Raw genomic sequence first — 16844 nt, 5'->3', positions numbered from 1 at the left:
GTCTCAGGAAGCTTACAGTCTAGTAGCCAGGAGAAAACAGTAACAAGAAATCAATATACAGGAAAAAAAAAAAAAAAAGAATCAATATACACATAGTAGACAATAATCACAAGATTTGTGGGGAAGGGAGAGTTCTGGAACCGAACATTAATTGCAGAATTTGAATATGCCGAATTGGAGAAGATTCTCAGAAACACCTGGTTGGGCCGGGCGCGGTGGTTCACGCCTGTAATCCCAGCACTTTCGAGGCTGAGGCGGGCAGATCACTTGAAGCCAGGAGTTTTGAGACCAGCCTGGCCAACGTGGTGAAACCCCACCTCTACTGAAAATACAAAAATTAATAGGGCATGGTGGCGGGCGCCTGTAATCCCAGCTACTCAGGAGGCTGAGGCGAGAGAATCGCTTGAACCCGAGAGGCAGAGGTTACAGTGAGCCGACATTGCGCCACTGCACTCCAGCTTGAGCGACAGAGCAAGACTCCGTCTCAAAAAAAAAAAAAAAAAAAAAGAAAAGAAAAGAAAAAGAAAAAGAAAACAAGGGAATGCCTGCTTGTGTAGAGACAGCAGTTTAAAGGAGACAGGTGTGGTACGGAAGCCCCCAAAAGAATAGAGGGCGGACTGACAAAGGCCGGTTGATAAAGGAGAGCCGCCTGTGGGAGGCCAGAGAGGTTGTGTTTGGAACCCAGGCTCATAATGAGCCTAAGATAAAAATGGCATTGATCCATGCTGCTGCCAGAGGTCGCTGATATAGTGCCATGGGGTCCCTTGGTAGGTTGGGGGTCCGGGGTGGGGGAAGCTGTCAAAACGCTGATGAACACAGTTTATGACGGACTCAGACGAAACCCGGGGAGGAAAGCTGCAAGCTGGCGCTGGGAGGTCGGCCTTGGTGTCTGCTGTTCATTGCCAGGGTCAGAAGTTGGCTCTGTGTTTGTTCAGTAGGATGGAAAAAAAAAAAAAACCGCGGGACAGCGCTGAGTGGAGGAGAACTACATTCAGCCAATGGGCATGAAAATGAATTTAAGCTGCTTTGTGCAAAAACCCTAGGTGTGCGGACGAAAGAGAGACAGGCAGAAGGTTACAACAGGTCAGGAATAAATAACCACCAGGCGGAGGATCCAAGATTCCGTCCTTCCTTTTGTTGGATGAGGAGCGCCTGGCAAACGCGTCCACAAAGGCTTCGGAAGGAAGCGGCTCGCCTGTCCACACCCGGCTCCTGTCCCGGGTGACTATTAGGGGCCCCGGGGGTGGCATAAGCCCGAGACCCAGGGGATCAGCTCTCCCCGAAGGCCTAGCAGCGGGGACCCCAGAATAAGTCGGGGGCGGGCCCCGGCGCGGTAGGAGAGGGCCGGGCGGGCGGGTGAGCAGATCCCACCCCTTCCTGAAGGAAGCGCCCTCCCCGCCGCGATTGCTGCCGCCGCCGCCACCGCAGCAGGTCACAGCCCCTCGAGGCGACAGCAGCCCCGCGGCACCAGAGCAGGTAGGCGCGGCGCCCCCTCCCCTGCCTGGGCCAGTCGCGCAGCCAGGGGGCGTCCGGCCCGGCCCCGCGCCCAGCCCGCAGGCGGAGACCGGGGACGGCGGGGGCTGCAGCGCGGCTGGGGCGGCTGGGTCCGCCAGGCTGCGGGGCCCTGCCCGGCTGCGGCCCCCTCCCATAGCGTGCTGGGCGCGGGGCCGCCCACGGGAGCCCTCCGCGGGCGCACGCTCCCCGGCGAGTCCAGGAGTCGGTGCCGGCTCTGCCCCGCGCGCTGCGAACGCCCGAGCTGGCGCGCCTCGGTCCCCGCCGCCGCCGCAGTGCCGCCAGCCCGCCCGCCCGCTGCGGCCCCAGCCCCGGCCCCCTCTTTTGACAGGTGTCCCCACCCGCCGCCCCATCATCTCGTTATCGGGTGGACTAGGGTGAGAAGCGACCCCAAGTTTGACCTCCCGGTCCCTTTGCCATTCTCCCTGCACTTTGCCGTTAGCCAGGTCAGGCTGGCTCGGGAAGCAGGGGATCTGGGAAGGAGGCACTAACTTGCTTTGCCCTGTGTACCGCCCTCCACTCTAAATGCACAGTCTTCCCTCCTTTCCTGGGTGCACACTTGGGAAGAAATGGGATTTTTGGTTTTTCGGCGGGAGGCCGTGGTAGGTGGGTTACCTAGGCTCTTTGGTAATCCGCTGCAATAAAAAAGTGATTAGCTTTGGGTTCTGGAGAGAGTCCTTGAGTGGTTTTCCCCTCCTTAAATGAATCAAATGGAAAATGAGAGGGTTTTCCCATTTTAAATTCATTCTCCTTTTCTCTCTACTCATTCCTTTCCTCCACCCCTACCCCCACAGCATTTTATGATGTCCCAAACATTTCACTGGTCTTTTTGGTCAGGTTTATTCCGGCCAGACTGCCTTTCACGGTTGGGCCAGGGTTGTGACTGCATGTGGGAACATAGCTCAGGTAGAATGGAAGTCCGTCTTCCCGAGTGAACCCATTCCGATGTCCTACATGCGAGGTCCTATTGGGGAACCAGATATACTAATGCCATGTTGAAAAACAAAACCAAACAGTTATTGGAGCTAAAACAATAACAAAGCCTAAATGGCAGGATCAGTTTCTGCTTCTTTCTCTGCTTGAACCAAAGACATTTTAATAGTGCAGGGCTATAACTCCATTCTGGGCAGCCGTTCATCGAAAGGATAGTTGAGTGTGGATTTATAAACTCCATGGTAGCAGTCGTTAAACTGACCTACTTAAAGTTTCCTATTTCAAGGAAAAATTGTTAGGCCCGTATATGTGACCGATCAAAGAATTTTAGTCTCAGCTCTCATGTATCAAATCCCAAACTTTTTCTTGTATGTGTTCTAGAGACTCCATGTTTCCAGGATTAACTATAGCCATCATCTATTAATGAGCTAGAAATGTGAGTTTAATCTTCAAGGCATAAGCATAGGAATTTTAATGGTGCGTCCTTTATACATTATTTAATAAATGTTTTGCAAGTCCCCCAAGTTGGAAGCTCACAAACTGGACATGGTAAATAAAAGGGTAAAGAAGTTTTGCTAACAATAATGACTAGTTGATAGATGTTATGACATTCACAAATATATTAAAGTATTTGAAAAACACTTTAATGCATGTTTATTATAATCTGCCATTAGCTGAATGCAATCTGTTTGGATTATTTAAATTGGCATTTAAGTCTTCAGAGCAATTGCTTAATTCATGCATTTCTCACAAATGCCTTTTCCATGTTGCTTTGTGGGGGGATAATTTGCTCTATGGAGTAATTTTTTTTTTTCATGAACACAATAATGCGTTATATTTAGCCTTTGTTGTAGAACTACCACAATCATGTTCACAATGACCTTGCAGGGGTTTTTGGGCTCACTTTACCTGCTTTGCAGTTGTCAAGAGGGAAGGCCCTTTGCTTTACACTCTTGTCTGTCTTCTTGCTTTGTCTCCCCTGTGACCCACACCTCTTTAGTACAGTGGGTCAGATTAGCAGGGCAGCCTGGAGTCATGAGAAAGGAAAAGCTAGCTGGACCCTGCAATCTCAGCCATTTGGTTTCACTGTAATCTGGCCATTTGGGATCAGTTCAGTAACCAATTAAGCAAGACAAACACTGACAAGATAATGTATTACTTCTCAATCATCCCCTTTCACAGAAGAATCTGTAACACTTAGAATCAGCACTACAGTGTGATTAGGTTCTGGTAAGGGTCAAATGAGATGTGCGCTGAAGTTCCCAAAACATTATAGGGTCCAAGTTTTATTGAATCCGGGTCTAAGTTCATGCAAAGGGTAGGACTAGACACAGGTGTGTAATAAGTGTGTCCCTACTTTTTTTGTTTGTTTGTTTTTGAGACGGAGTCTCACTCTCTCGCCCAGGCTGGAGTGCAGTGGCACAATCTCAGCTTACTGCAACCTCCGCCTCCCGGGTTCAAGCAATTCTCCTGCCTCAGTCTCCCAAGTAGCTAGGATTACAGGAGTCCACCACCATGCCTGGCTAATTTTTTTTTATTTATTTATTTTTATTTTTAGTAGAGACGGGGTTTTACCATATTGATCAGGCTGGTCTTGAATTCTTGACCTCAATTGAGCCACCTGCCTCGGCCTCCCAAAGTGCTGGGAATACAGCCAGGAGCCACCGTGCCCAGCCCCTGTCACACGGGTCCATGTGAAGAGAGTCCACCAGCAGGCTTTGTGTGAGCAACAAGGCTGTTTATTTCACCTGGGTGCAGGTGGGCTGAGTCCGAAAAAGGAGTTAGCAAAGGGTGGTGGATTATCATTAGTTTTTATAGGTTTTGGGATAGGCGGTGGAGTTAGGAGCAATGTTTTGTGGGCAGGGGGTGAATCTCACAAAGTACATTCTCAAGGGTTGGGAGAATTAACAAAGAACCTTCTTAGGGGTGGGGGAGATTACAAAGAACCTTCTTAAGGGTAGGGGAGATTACAAAGTACATTGATCAGTTAGAGTGGGGCAGAAACAAATCACAATGGTGGAATATCATCAGTTAACGTTATTTTTTTCACTTTTGTGGATCTTCAGTTGCTTCAGGCCATCTGGATGCATATGTGCAGGTCACGGGATATGATGGCTTAGCTTGGGCTCAGAGGCCTGACAGCCCCTACTTATTTTAACTATAAATTTTTACTCCTGGAGCTGATGGTGCCATGTATCTTTATATTTTTTTCATAGTTGTTCTAAGTATTTTAAAACTTGTTCGTAAATTATTGGAACTTTAAGTTATTGTTATCACCAAATATCATTTCCTGGTATGTTTAGATTTTTTTTTTTCTGGTATGTTTAGATTTTGAAAGACAACTTGTGGCAATGGAAAATCAATCATCATGCAAAGAGATTTTAGATCAGCCATTTAGAATATTTTGAGATAATTGTGAAATCTTTGGCAGTAGCCTTCAAATTCAGCCCCAAACTATTCTGAGCCAAACCAGCTCTGGTAGGTAGGGCTTGAAGCTCTTTTACTAAGTGAGAAATTAATATTTTCCTTTTTGGCATCTATAAACAGCCTTTTCTAGATCAGTGCTGTCCAAAAGAACTTTCTGCATTGATGGACGTGTTCTGTAATCTGTCCAGTATGATAGCCATGAGCCACATGTGGCTATTGAACACTTGAAATGTGGGCTAGTGTAACTGAGGAACTGAATTTTAAATTTTATTTAGCCTTAATTAATTTAAATAGCCACATGGGGCTAGTGGCTACCATATTGGACAGTATAGTTCTAAATTTTCTCCCCATATTTCCTAGAGAGATAGCATTTAAAGGCAATTACCCTTTAATTAGAAAAAAAAGTGGCAATTGGCATTGATAATACCAGAATTGAGATTTGACTTCATAATCCTATTGCTATGAAAAACCACTTGTGAGGCCACGTGCAGTGTCTCACGCTTGTAATCCCAGCACTTCGGGAGGCTGAGGCGGGTGGATCATGAAGTCAGGAGTTTGAGACCAGCCTGGCCAATACAGTGAAACCCTGTCTCTACTAAAAATACAAAAAAAAAATTAGCTACGCATGGTGGCAGGCACCAGTAATCCCAGCTACTCGGGAGGGTGAGACAGGAGAATTGCCTGGTCCCGGGAGAGGCAGAGGTTGCAGTGAGCCAAGATCGTGCCACTGCACTCCAGCCTGGGCGACAGAGCTAGACTCCATATCAAAAAAAAAAAAAAAAAGAAAAAGAAAAAGAAAAGAAAAACCACTTGCACTTGCTCTGAAGAAGATATTTTGTGCTGAAGTTCAACTCTACTCTAAAAACAGTTTCTCTTTTTAATTTCTATGTGTCTGCTAGCCTCAATAATAAGCATCACCCAGAGTTGTTTAGATGTCTGGCCGGTCGTGTCAGTGTTCATGAACTTGAGCTAATTTGCTCTTTTGCACATTATAGATCATGTATTCTTAGAGTCAGTTTCTGTACGTTTCAATTTTTCAAGGGAGAGGAGGTTCAGAGAAAGGTAGGAAGTAGGTAGTGATGCACAACTCTCACGCTCTTCCCTTGATTACAGTCACAGAGGCCCTGTGAAAAGTCTGACAAATGGGTACCCCTGGCTGCAGGAGCAGCTGAAGCCTCTGCCTCTGTTGGGCCCTTCTTGTCTGGTTTCTTTCCCTTGGGTTTCAAACCCAGATCCTCTTGCTCAAGTCCAGCCTGTGGAGATTACCAAATCCACTTAAGGTGTAACCTACCATTATTTTTAGTAAAGCCATTACAATGGGATTTGATTTAGCATCAAGCATGTTGTTTCCATTTTTAAACTAATTTGCTTTGATTAAAGCCATTATTTTGATCATGGAGAGGGACATGTTGTTAATTAGACTGTTTTACAAGACAGTGCCTCTCATGTTTCTTGGGTGAGTGATGCTCCCGCAACCAGCATAGGCATCTGGGGTACTTCTCTCCAGGCCAGAGCTCAGGGTCCTGGGGGTTCCCCTCCTCTGGAAGGGACTCTTCCTCAATCAATTATTTAAAAATTTATTGACTATGTTTGTGCCTACTAATTATAGATTGACATAACTCCCAAATTATCTCTGTCTTGAACGTATTAACACCCCCGATAACATTTCCCAAATTAGTGTCCATCCCATAGGGTGATGGGGATGCTTGAATAAATGCTCCATATAATCTTTTTTATTTTTATTTTTGGAGATTTATAATGCACAATAGCATGGTAAAGCCTCTAAGATGAGATACATATACTTATTTAACTTTTTATTGTTATTGTTTTCTGTTCTTTTCTTTTCTCTTTTAATAGAGACGGTCTCACTCACTCTGTCACCCAGAATGCTCACTGCATTCTTGAACTCCTGGCCTCAAGGGATCCGCCCACCTCAGCCCCCCAAGTAGCTGGGACTACAGGCGTGTGCCACCATGCCTGGCTGTTAGTGTTTTTGAAACAATTTTTCTTACAACACTTACTGTAGTATTTTTAAAATTACATGTCTTGGGTCATAAAATCAATTGAACAGGTTAGGATCAGCATTTTTCTTGATGAAATAAAATGTGTAATAGAAGTGGTCACTGTGCATCCTTCTTAGTGAGGGTTACTAGTGTTTGATGAAACTTTGGCTCCTCCATGTATAACAAGTACCAGGCCACAAGGCAGTGGAGAGTAGTGGTTCAGAGCACTAGAGAGGCCGGGCACGTTGGCTCACGCCTGTAATCCCAACACTTTGGGAGGCCAAGGCAGGTGGATCACTTGAGGTCAGGAGTTCAAGACCAGCCTGGCCAACATGGCAAAACCCCGTCTCTACTAAAAATACAAAATTAGCCAGGTGTGGTGATGTGTGCCTGTAATCCCCCCTCCAAGAAAAAAAAAACAACACTAGAAAAACAGGACCCCGGACCCCTAGGTTCAAATCCTAACTCTGCGCCACTCAATCCATATGTAATAAGCAGCATATATGCATATTTATTATTTGCATTATTATTACATAAGTGTATATGTGTATACTGGTTCATGATGTAAAATATTGCCTATGAAACTAGGCTTGGGATCCACTTGAGGAAACACTGACCTAAGACAAAAATAATAGCTAACAGTGAGTAACATTACTGAGTGCTTACCAAGTCGTCCATGCTGAATGCTTTGCATCTGTTATCTTGTCTCTCACAACAGTCCTTTGGTGTAGGTATTGCCATTATCCTGCACTACCTACATCCCAGTAAGTAGTGAAGGCAGAATAGGAACCCACGCAGTCTGGCGACAGCCCAAGCGTTCAACCACCTCACCTCCCATCTTACAATGTGATAGCGATACCTAGAAGTACATCTACAAAACTGTGAGGCTCAAAAATTGTAGAGCATTGTACAAGTGCGGAAATAAGCTGATGCCAGTTATTTTCTGTGTAAGAGGAGGCCTGACGGGTGATAGGGGAATCATTGCACATTTAGGCAGGAAGAGACCTCACTGCTGCCAGCCTGTGGTCTCTGAAGGTTAATGCCCTTGAAAAAACAGCTATATACCCAAAGAAATATGCTTGTCCCAGACACTGACTACAGATTGTGTCTCCAGAGCTGTCTTCCTTCCCTCCCAACCACTTCCTAACTTCTGCACACATTTGTTTGTAGCAGATAGTGACAAATGGTCTCAATAGATACATCCATCTTATAAATCTACCACTATTTACTACATCCTAAGTTATTTGTCTTTTCAAAATCACCTCCTGCCCACAAGTGCCTCGTGACATAGTTTTAATAAAATAAATAGAAAACAATGTTGTTTTAAGAATTTCATATGACAAAAGAAGTCTTGAAAATGAGGCTGGAAATATTTTTTCTCCAGTGCAATCTAGAAAGTAAAACTAATTTCATTTTGGAAGTAGATTTCAGTTTTCCTTAAAGGTCAAACTTAGTGTAATCGGATCACTTAAAATCCATAGCCTTTGTCAGGTACACTAGAAGAGGCGACAGCTTGCCATCATGTGTACTTTCCTTTAAAAAGTACAGAAGCTGTGTCTAACATGTGAAAAATTCTAAAGCTATTCAGATTTTGTTCAAGGCTGTAGAATCGTCCATCTCTGAGGAGAGCGATCCAGACTCTATCTGTGGAATACAAAGGGGCAAGATGAATTGCCTTTGAGAAAACATTGAAAGTGGGGTAATACTTTTAGACAAGTGTAGACAAAGCTTAAGAAGTAACTATGCTTAACTATGGCAGTATAGGAAATTAGCCCATAGTTTAAATGATATTATTTAACTTCGAAGCAATTATAATGAATTCTAATAACAATCAACTGAATATAAACATAAATGTCTCCAAAAATAGCATAGCTTTACTATTCATCAAACATTTCATTTATTAACAAAGTAGATTTCTTACTCTTTTTTTACACTTATGATGACTTGACTGCCAAAGAAATATTTAAATGGCAATAATTGGAAGTTTGAAAGCATAAATTAAAACTGTATGTAGCTGGCCGGGCACGGTGGCTCACGCTTGTAATCCCAGCACTTTGGGAGGCCAAGGCGGGCGGATCACGAGGTCGGGAGATCGAGACCACGGTGAAACCCCGTCTCTACTAAAAAATACAAAAAATCAGCCGGGCGTGGTGGCGGGCGCCTGTAGTCCCAGCTACTCAGAGAGGCTGAGGCAGGAGAATGGCGTGAACCCAGGAGGCGGAGCTTGCAGTGAGCCGAGATTGCACCACTGCACTCCAGCCTGGGCGACAGAGCGAGACTCCATCTCAAAAAAAAAAAAAAAAAAAAAAAAAAAACAATTGTGTGTAGCTAAAATTAACATATATTTTTTAAACTGTGCTGGTTGATAAAATAGTCTTTCAAGTTATTTTCATTCTGTTGATTCATGAGTGAATAGTGTTAATTAAGAAATGTTGATGCCATTGTAATGCAATCCAAATAGAAATAGTATTTTTTTACTGAACTGGGAGTATTTGCAAATTAAAATTAGAATTCTGTAATATAATCATCCTGGAATTTCTAATGGAAATATATCTCCTGGAATTTGTAAATTCTAGTTTGCCCTGAAACTTGGAGTATATTTATATAGAAACACTGATAACTAAAATATACCTACATGTAGTAGCAGGAATATTAACTTGTGGGTGACATTTTTTCTGCCTTTGTGGTATTATGTTCCCACATACCATAGACTTCAAAAGTATGGCATTCTGAAACATTTTCCAGTCTTGTCATTGACAGCACAGTATTCACAAATACCATATTTATCTCCTGTAATTTTAGCAACTAATAGAATTGTTCTTGAGAAAGCTGATTATCTTTTCTGTGGCATTTTGATTGGTGTTTCCGCATTTTAATTTCAGCTTACATGTGGCATAAAATTGATTTATATGAAAAGGAGTGGTTTGCCATTTTATAACAAAATTTTGATTGTATATGTATGCACATAAAAATAAAGATGAAAATTCTCCATTAACTGATTCACAGAACAATATAGTTATGATCAAATAGTGGCACATCGTGATCTTTTAAGATCAAGCCACTGACCCAAATCAGTGTTCTCTTACAGAGCCATAAATGTAGCAATTCAGAAATGTTGCTTTTTATTAGCTATCGGACAATATTTGTGAAGTCCCTAGCACAGTCCTTGGCTCAGAGTGACTTTTTTTTTTCACTCTTCTTTCTTGTTCATAACACAAGTTCTAACTTATTTTATCGAAATGGGAAATTAAAGAGGATTGTTCTGAGAAAAAAAAGAAAAAAAAAAGAGGATTGTTCTGGATGATAACTGTTCCCCTGTTCAGTGTCTCAGAGCTAGAAAATGCCTTTGGAAGGCACGCAATTTATTTCTTAGAGTCTTGGCTTGACCATAGCCATCACAGAAGGATGAGACTCCATTCCACTTTGGCCTATGAATATTTTATATTAGTTCTCAACATATTGTTTGTCCAGGCCAACTTAACATGACTCTGATGTTGTACCTTAAGGCTTACTTCGGTTTCATCTGGCTTCTAGTTTGCTTGCTTGTTGCATATTTACCTTGCCTTTCCAAATAAATCATTATATCTTTGTGTCTAGAAATTATATTAAGTAAATGTTTTTGTCTTAGGGCATTTGATGTTTTTTCGATAGGAGTCAGCTATTTTGTAAATAAAGTCCAATTGGAACACAGCCGTACCCATTGTTTTCATGTTACCTGTGACTGCCTCTACATGAACACTGAAGAGTTGAGTAACTGGAACAGAGACCATGTGGCCCATAAAGGTGACAATGCACTGGCTAGCCTGTTATTGACTGAATTTTTAATTTTGATTAATTCAAATTTTAATAGCCTCTGTGGCTACTGGACAGCAGTTTCAGATGGAACACAAAGGTGTGCTTTCCTCCAGGCCAGTTAACTATGTGATCTGGCTTCTTGTGCTGCCCTAAGATGCAGCACCCTTCCACTGGGTTCTTCAGACAGACCACTGACCTTTGCCCATGGCTGGCCTGGGCAGACCCTGGACTGAAGAAGTTCTTGATGAGTTGCTACTTTGGACAGCACCACAAGCCCAGAAGAGATGGCAAATGAGGCAGGGGGCAGAGGTTCTCAACCATGGCTGCACAAAAAATCATCTGAAGAACTCTACAATTCCAGCGGTGCCCCAAATCTATTAAATCAGAATCTCTGGGTGGGTCGGGGAGCTCAGACACCAAACATTTTTTTAAAGCTTCCCAGATGATTTCGTTGTGCTCTACTGGCTAGCAACATCACAGGTGAGCTAGGTAGTCCATGTGCTTCAGAATTCCACCAGGTCATCACAGGCATGCTTACGGGCAGATGGGCAGGGAAATGGACACATGAAGGCTGGTGGACCCCTAGCTTAGCTTAACAGGAAGGCTCTGGTGGGGACCGAGCTGTTTTCCCACCTGGTTTCTCTAGCGCCAGGGCCCATTTACTCAGTAGGGCCAAAGTGTAGATTTGTGTGTGACAGAGGTGAGCTTCAAAGAAGGAAAAATGCAGGATCTTCCAACTCACACATCCAGTACTTTCCACTTACATATTCAAAAACATTTATAGAGCACGTTTTAATCCATTTTTGTGTTGCTATAAAGGAATACCCGAGGGTGGGTAATTTATAAAGAAAAGAGGTTTATTTGGCTCCTAGTTTTGCAGGCTGACGAGAAGCATGGTGTCAGCATCTGGTTCTGGTGTGGGCTTCAGGCTGTTTCTACTCATGGTGGAAGGTGTGGGGGAGCCAGTGTGTGCAGAAATCATATGCCAAGAGAGGAGGCAACCAGAGAGAAGGGAGGGAGGGGCCAGGCTCTTTTTAACAGCCAGCTTTCTAGAGAACTCACAGAGTGAAAATTTACTACTGTGAGGATGCTACCAAGACATTTATGAAGGATCAGCCCCATTACCTAAACCCCTCCCATTAGTCCCCACCGCTAACATTGGGTATCAAATTTCAACATGAGGTTTGGAGGGATCAAATATCCAAACTATACCAGAGTGCCTACTGCATGTTTAAGATATGCCACACTTATTCAGTCTAGTGGGGTGACCGCCATGTAAACAGTTATCATACAGTGGGGTAAGCATGCTAATTGAGAGGCATCCTAGGGTACCATGAGAACACAAGGGGCAGCTGTCCTGGATAGATAAGGGGAGAGACATCAGGTGGTGCTTTCCGAGATAGGATCAAAAAGAGTAGTCACGTGAAAAGGGGAAAATGAAAAAAAGCAGATACACACTGGGATGAGGCCCTGGCTGACTTTTCTGTCCCTCTAAGTCTGAACACTATAAGATCGCTCCTTCCTAAGGAAGACTCTCCCTGCTATTTTAGCAAACCTCATGGAATGTCCTTATTTTAACTGGCCTTTACCATTTACTCATTCATTCATTCATTCAAATATGATTTATTGAAGCATTGCTATGTGTAGACATAATCTAGGTATTGGTGATAGAGCACTGAACAAAATGGACATTTCTGTCCTTGGGGGGCTTTACATTATAGTGGGAAAGACAGACCGTAGATAAATAAGTAGTATAGTGTATGCTGTATGTGCTGTGGAGAAAAAAATCACGTAAAGAATTTGGGGGTGCTGGAGAATGTTTTCTAAGAACTACAACTTTCATTGCAAAATGAGGCAACCCCCTTCCACCCTTTCTCATCCCAACTCTTCATTCAACTCCCAGTCACTCCTGTTTATTTCTTAAAGAACAGACAGTCTGTCTCCATGTCTTCCTGTACCTCCCTTTCTCCCCCAACTCTTGCAGTAACCTATGTCAATGACATCATCCTAGAGGGTCTGACCGATGAATTCAGCCTCAAACTCCACTGGACCTTCTTAGCATCTTCACCTCCACTAAACCATACCTACTCACTCTCAACCCTCCACCCAAACTCTTGTCTGGCTGCTATTTTTTCGCCTCAGAAATCTTAACCCCACTATCCCATTCTCTGAACATAACTGTGCATCCTTTGAACATGACTGTGCATCCTTCCACCTCTTTCTTCTTTTTTTTTTTTGAGATGGAGTCTCGCTCTGTCGCCCAGGCTAGAGTGCAGTGGCACGATCTCGGCTCACTGCAAGCACCACCTCCTGGATTCATGCCATTCTCCTGCCTCAGCCTCTCCGAGTAGCTAGGACTACAGGTGCCTGCCACCACGCCCAGCTAATTTTTTGTATTTTTAGTAGAGACGGGGTTTCACCTTGGTCTTGATCTCCTGACCTCGTGATCCGCTCGCCTCGGCCTCCCAAAGTGCTGGGATTACAAGCGTGAGCCACCACGCCCAGCCCCTTCCAGCTCTTTCATACCCTTCTTCCTCAATCTGTTTTTTCATTGAGCCCTCTAGTCTCTTGACTTCCCTCAGCTGCCCAAACTCTTTCTTATATATCCATCTGTATCTCTGTTTTCACAGTGCTATAAAGAACTGCTCAAGAGTGGGTAATTTATCAATGAAAGATAATTTCTTTGACTCATAGTTCTGTATGGCTGGGGAGGCCTCAGCAAACTTAAAATCATGGCAGAAGGGGAAGCAGGCACATCTTACATGGTGGCAGGTGAGAGAGAGAGAGTTTATGAGAGAGAGCATGTGAAGGTGGAACTGTTAAACACTTATAAAACTATCAGATCTTGTGAGAACTCACTCACTACCATGAGAACAGCATGGGGGAACTGCCCTCTTGATCTAATCACCTCCCACCAGGCCCCTCCCCCAACACATGGGGATTATGGGGATTACAGTTCTAGGTGAGATTTGGGTGGGGACACAGAGCCAAACCATATCAACCTCCTTTCCTCAGAGGATATGATGTCCATTTTTCTTTGTGTTTAAGACCAGCACATCACCTGAACCCCTAATGCCATCTCCTCTCACCTCCTTTGTGTCTGGGACTTTTGCTCTATTATTATATTCCTCTCTTCTGTGGTCCTGCACCTCTCTCTGCTCTTTGCTAGCTCCTTCCCATCAGACAAGCATTTGCAAGTTTCTTCCATTCTAAAAAATAATTCTCCTGGGTTAAATAAATTAAGATAGATCTCTACAATAGAATACTCTACAGTCATCTGAAATATTGACAGAGTTGTATATATCTCCAATAAAGAGATGATTACAAAAAGAATGAAAGAGTTTAAAGAGCTTTGTTAAGTGATTTCCTTTTTAAATTTTATTTACTTAAATGTTTAATCCTTACTTGTGTTAAAAATCCACATAACGGAATTGACCACCTTCACTATTTTTAAGTGTACAGTTCAGTAGTCCTAAGTATATTAACATTGCTGTACATCCAATCTCCAAAACTTCTTTTGTCTTATAGAACTGAAACTCTGTACCCATTAAACAACTCCCCATATCCTCCTACCCCTAGCCCCTGGTAACCATTATTCTACTTTTCTCTATGAATTTAATTTCTATAGATACCTCATATAGGTGGAATCATATGATATAGTATTTGTCTTTTTGTGGCTGGCTTATTTCACGTAGCGTAATGTCCTCATGATTCATCCATGTTGTAGTACGTGTCATAATTTCCTTCCTTTTTAAGGCTGAATAATATTCCATAGTATATATACCACATTTTAAATCATTTTATTTTTGAAGAAAAATATTTTTGTTACTATATGTAAGTGTATATATTCATATGAATATATTACATGCAAACATATATTTGTGCAAAAGATTGCACATCAAATGTAACAGTGGTTATCTCTAAATTGGGGATTTTTTTTAGTACTTCTCATCTTCTTCATCACCATCTCTACCTTCTGAAGTATTTCCAATGAACACATTTCCCTGTAGTGAAAGCCAAATGAGACTACCCACCATGGGTCTTCATTGGCTGCAATGCTATTACCCCCAGGATGGGGCACTTGCTCACCTCTCTGGCTCACCTATCACCACTCCCTGCCTTACTCATGATTCCCTAAGCATCACAAACTCTGTTTCCTGCACACACAAGTGGTTGGGAGCCTTGCAGGCCTGCCCATGCCCTGGCATCTGCATGCAGTGCCTCCTCACCAGCTTAAAGCCTTCACATCCCTGAAGACCCAGCCCAGGGCCATTGCCTCCTCACTTGCCCACCACCTGCCCCAGTGCTGGGTTAGTTTCCTCTCTTTGGAGCTCCCTGGTTTCCTGTACCAATTTCCAGCTGCTATACTTATTTCCTAATTAATTATCTATGAGTTGCATGAGAGTGGGACTGTGTCTTCCTATTCACTCCATCTAGCACAGAGCCCAGCCAATAAGCTCAGCAATTTGGGGAGCCACTTTTGGTTCAGAGGGACTGGACTGCAGCATGCTCGGAAAGGCAGCTGGGAAAGGAGATGAAAGACTTGCCCTGGGGCCCTTCATTCCACAACACCCTGCTGCCCCTTGCACGAACAATGTAAAGATTTTTAAATATATTACATTTTATTACAAATAGATGTTATTGAAAATAAATTTGATATTTAAATGATTGAAAAAGATGTTTTAATTTTTTAAGTAATTTCAGCTGTTTGGGAGGTACATGTCCAAGTTTGTTACCTAAATATATTGTGTGATACTGAAGTTTGGGATACAATTGTTCTCATCACCCAGGTACTGAGCATGGTACCCAATAGTTTTTCAGTCCTTGCTGTCCTCCCTCCCCTCTCTGGTAGTTCTCATCTTTATGTCCATGAGTACCCATTGTTTAGCTCCCACTTATGAGAACATATGGTATTTGTTTTTCTGTTTCCGTGTTAATTCACTGAGGATAATGGCTTCCAGCTGCATCCATGTTGTTGCAAAGGACATGATTTCATTCTTTTTTATGACTGTATAGTATTCCGTGGTGTATATGTACCACACTTTCTTTAACCAGTTCCCCACTGATGGGTACCTAGGTTGATTCCATGTCTTTGCTATTGTGAATAGAGCTGTGATGAACATATGAGTGCATGTGTCTTTTTGGTAGAAAGATATATTTTCTTTTGGCTATATATCCAGTAAGAGGACTGCTGGTAGTTCTGTTTCAAGTTCTTTGAGAAATCTCCAAACTGCTTTCCGCTGTGACTGGACTAATTTATATTCCCACCAACAGTTCCTAAGCATTCCCTTTTCTCTGCAGCCTTGCCAACATCTGTTGTTTTTTGACATTTTAATAATAGCCATTCTGACTGGTGGGAGATGGTATCACATCATGGTTTTGATTTGCATTTCTCTGATGATTAAACCTTTTTTTTTTCTTTTTTTTTTTTGAGACAGAGTCTCACTGCGATGCCCAGGTTGGAGTGCAATGGCACAATCTCGGCTCCCTGCAACCTCCGCCTCCTGGGTTCAAGCTATTCTCCTGCCCCAGTCTCCCAAGTAGCTGGGACTACAGGCGTGTTTCACCATGCCCGGCTGATTTTTGTATTTTTAGTAGAGATGGGGTTTCACCATATTGGCCAGACTGGTCTCAAACTCTTGACCTCAAGTGATCCGCCCACCTTGTCCTCCCAAAGTGCTGGTATTACAGGCGTGAGCCACTGCACCCAGCTGATTAAACCTTTTTTTTTTTTCATGGTTTTTGGCTGCTTATATGTCTTTTTTTGAGAAGTGTCTGTTCATGTCTTTTGCTCATTTTTTATTTGGGTTATTTGGTTTTTGCTTGTTTAATTGTTTCTTATAAATTCTGGATATTAGACCTTAGTTACATGCATAGTTAACCAACATTTTCTTCTCCCATTCTGTAGGTTGTCTGTTTACTCTGTTGATAGTTCCTTTGCTGTGCAGAAACTCTTTAGCTTAATTAGGTCCCACTTCTCAATTTTTGTTTTTGTTGCAATTGCGTTTGAGAACTAAGTCATAAATTATTTTCCCAAGGTTGATGTCCTGAATGGTGTTTCTAGGTTTTCTTCTAGGATTCTTTTTTTTTTTTTTTTGAGATGGAGTCTCGCTCTGTTGCCCAGGCTGGAGTGCAGTGGCGCAGTCTCGGCTCACTGCAAGCCCCGCCTCTTGG

At 43.2% G+C, this 16844-nt stretch overlaps 1 protein-coding gene across 1 annotated transcript in view; it reads left to right on the top strand.

Annotated features, from left to right (window-relative positions):
- Positions 1 to 1362: 1362 nt before the first annotated feature.
- TMEM150C (transmembrane protein 150C) overlaps positions 1363 to 16844 on the top strand; it is a 79535-nt gene continuing 64053 nt past the window's right edge. Inside the window, exon 1 of the mRNA XM_030819068.1 lies at positions 1363 to 1476. The gene's annotated coding sequence lies outside the window, so the exon portion shown is untranslated. The remainder of the gene's footprint in view (positions 1477 to 16844) is intronic.

Source organism: Nomascus leucogenys, chromosome 9, assembly GCF_006542625.1.
Source record: "Nomascus leucogenys isolate Asia chromosome 9, Asia_NLE_v1, whole genome shotgun sequence".
Classification (NCBI taxonomy): domain Eukaryota; kingdom Metazoa; phylum Chordata; class Mammalia; order Primates; family Hylobatidae; genus Nomascus; species Nomascus leucogenys.
Note: the sequence above shows the minus strand (reverse complement) of the source record. Positions and strands in the feature narration are given on the sequence as shown.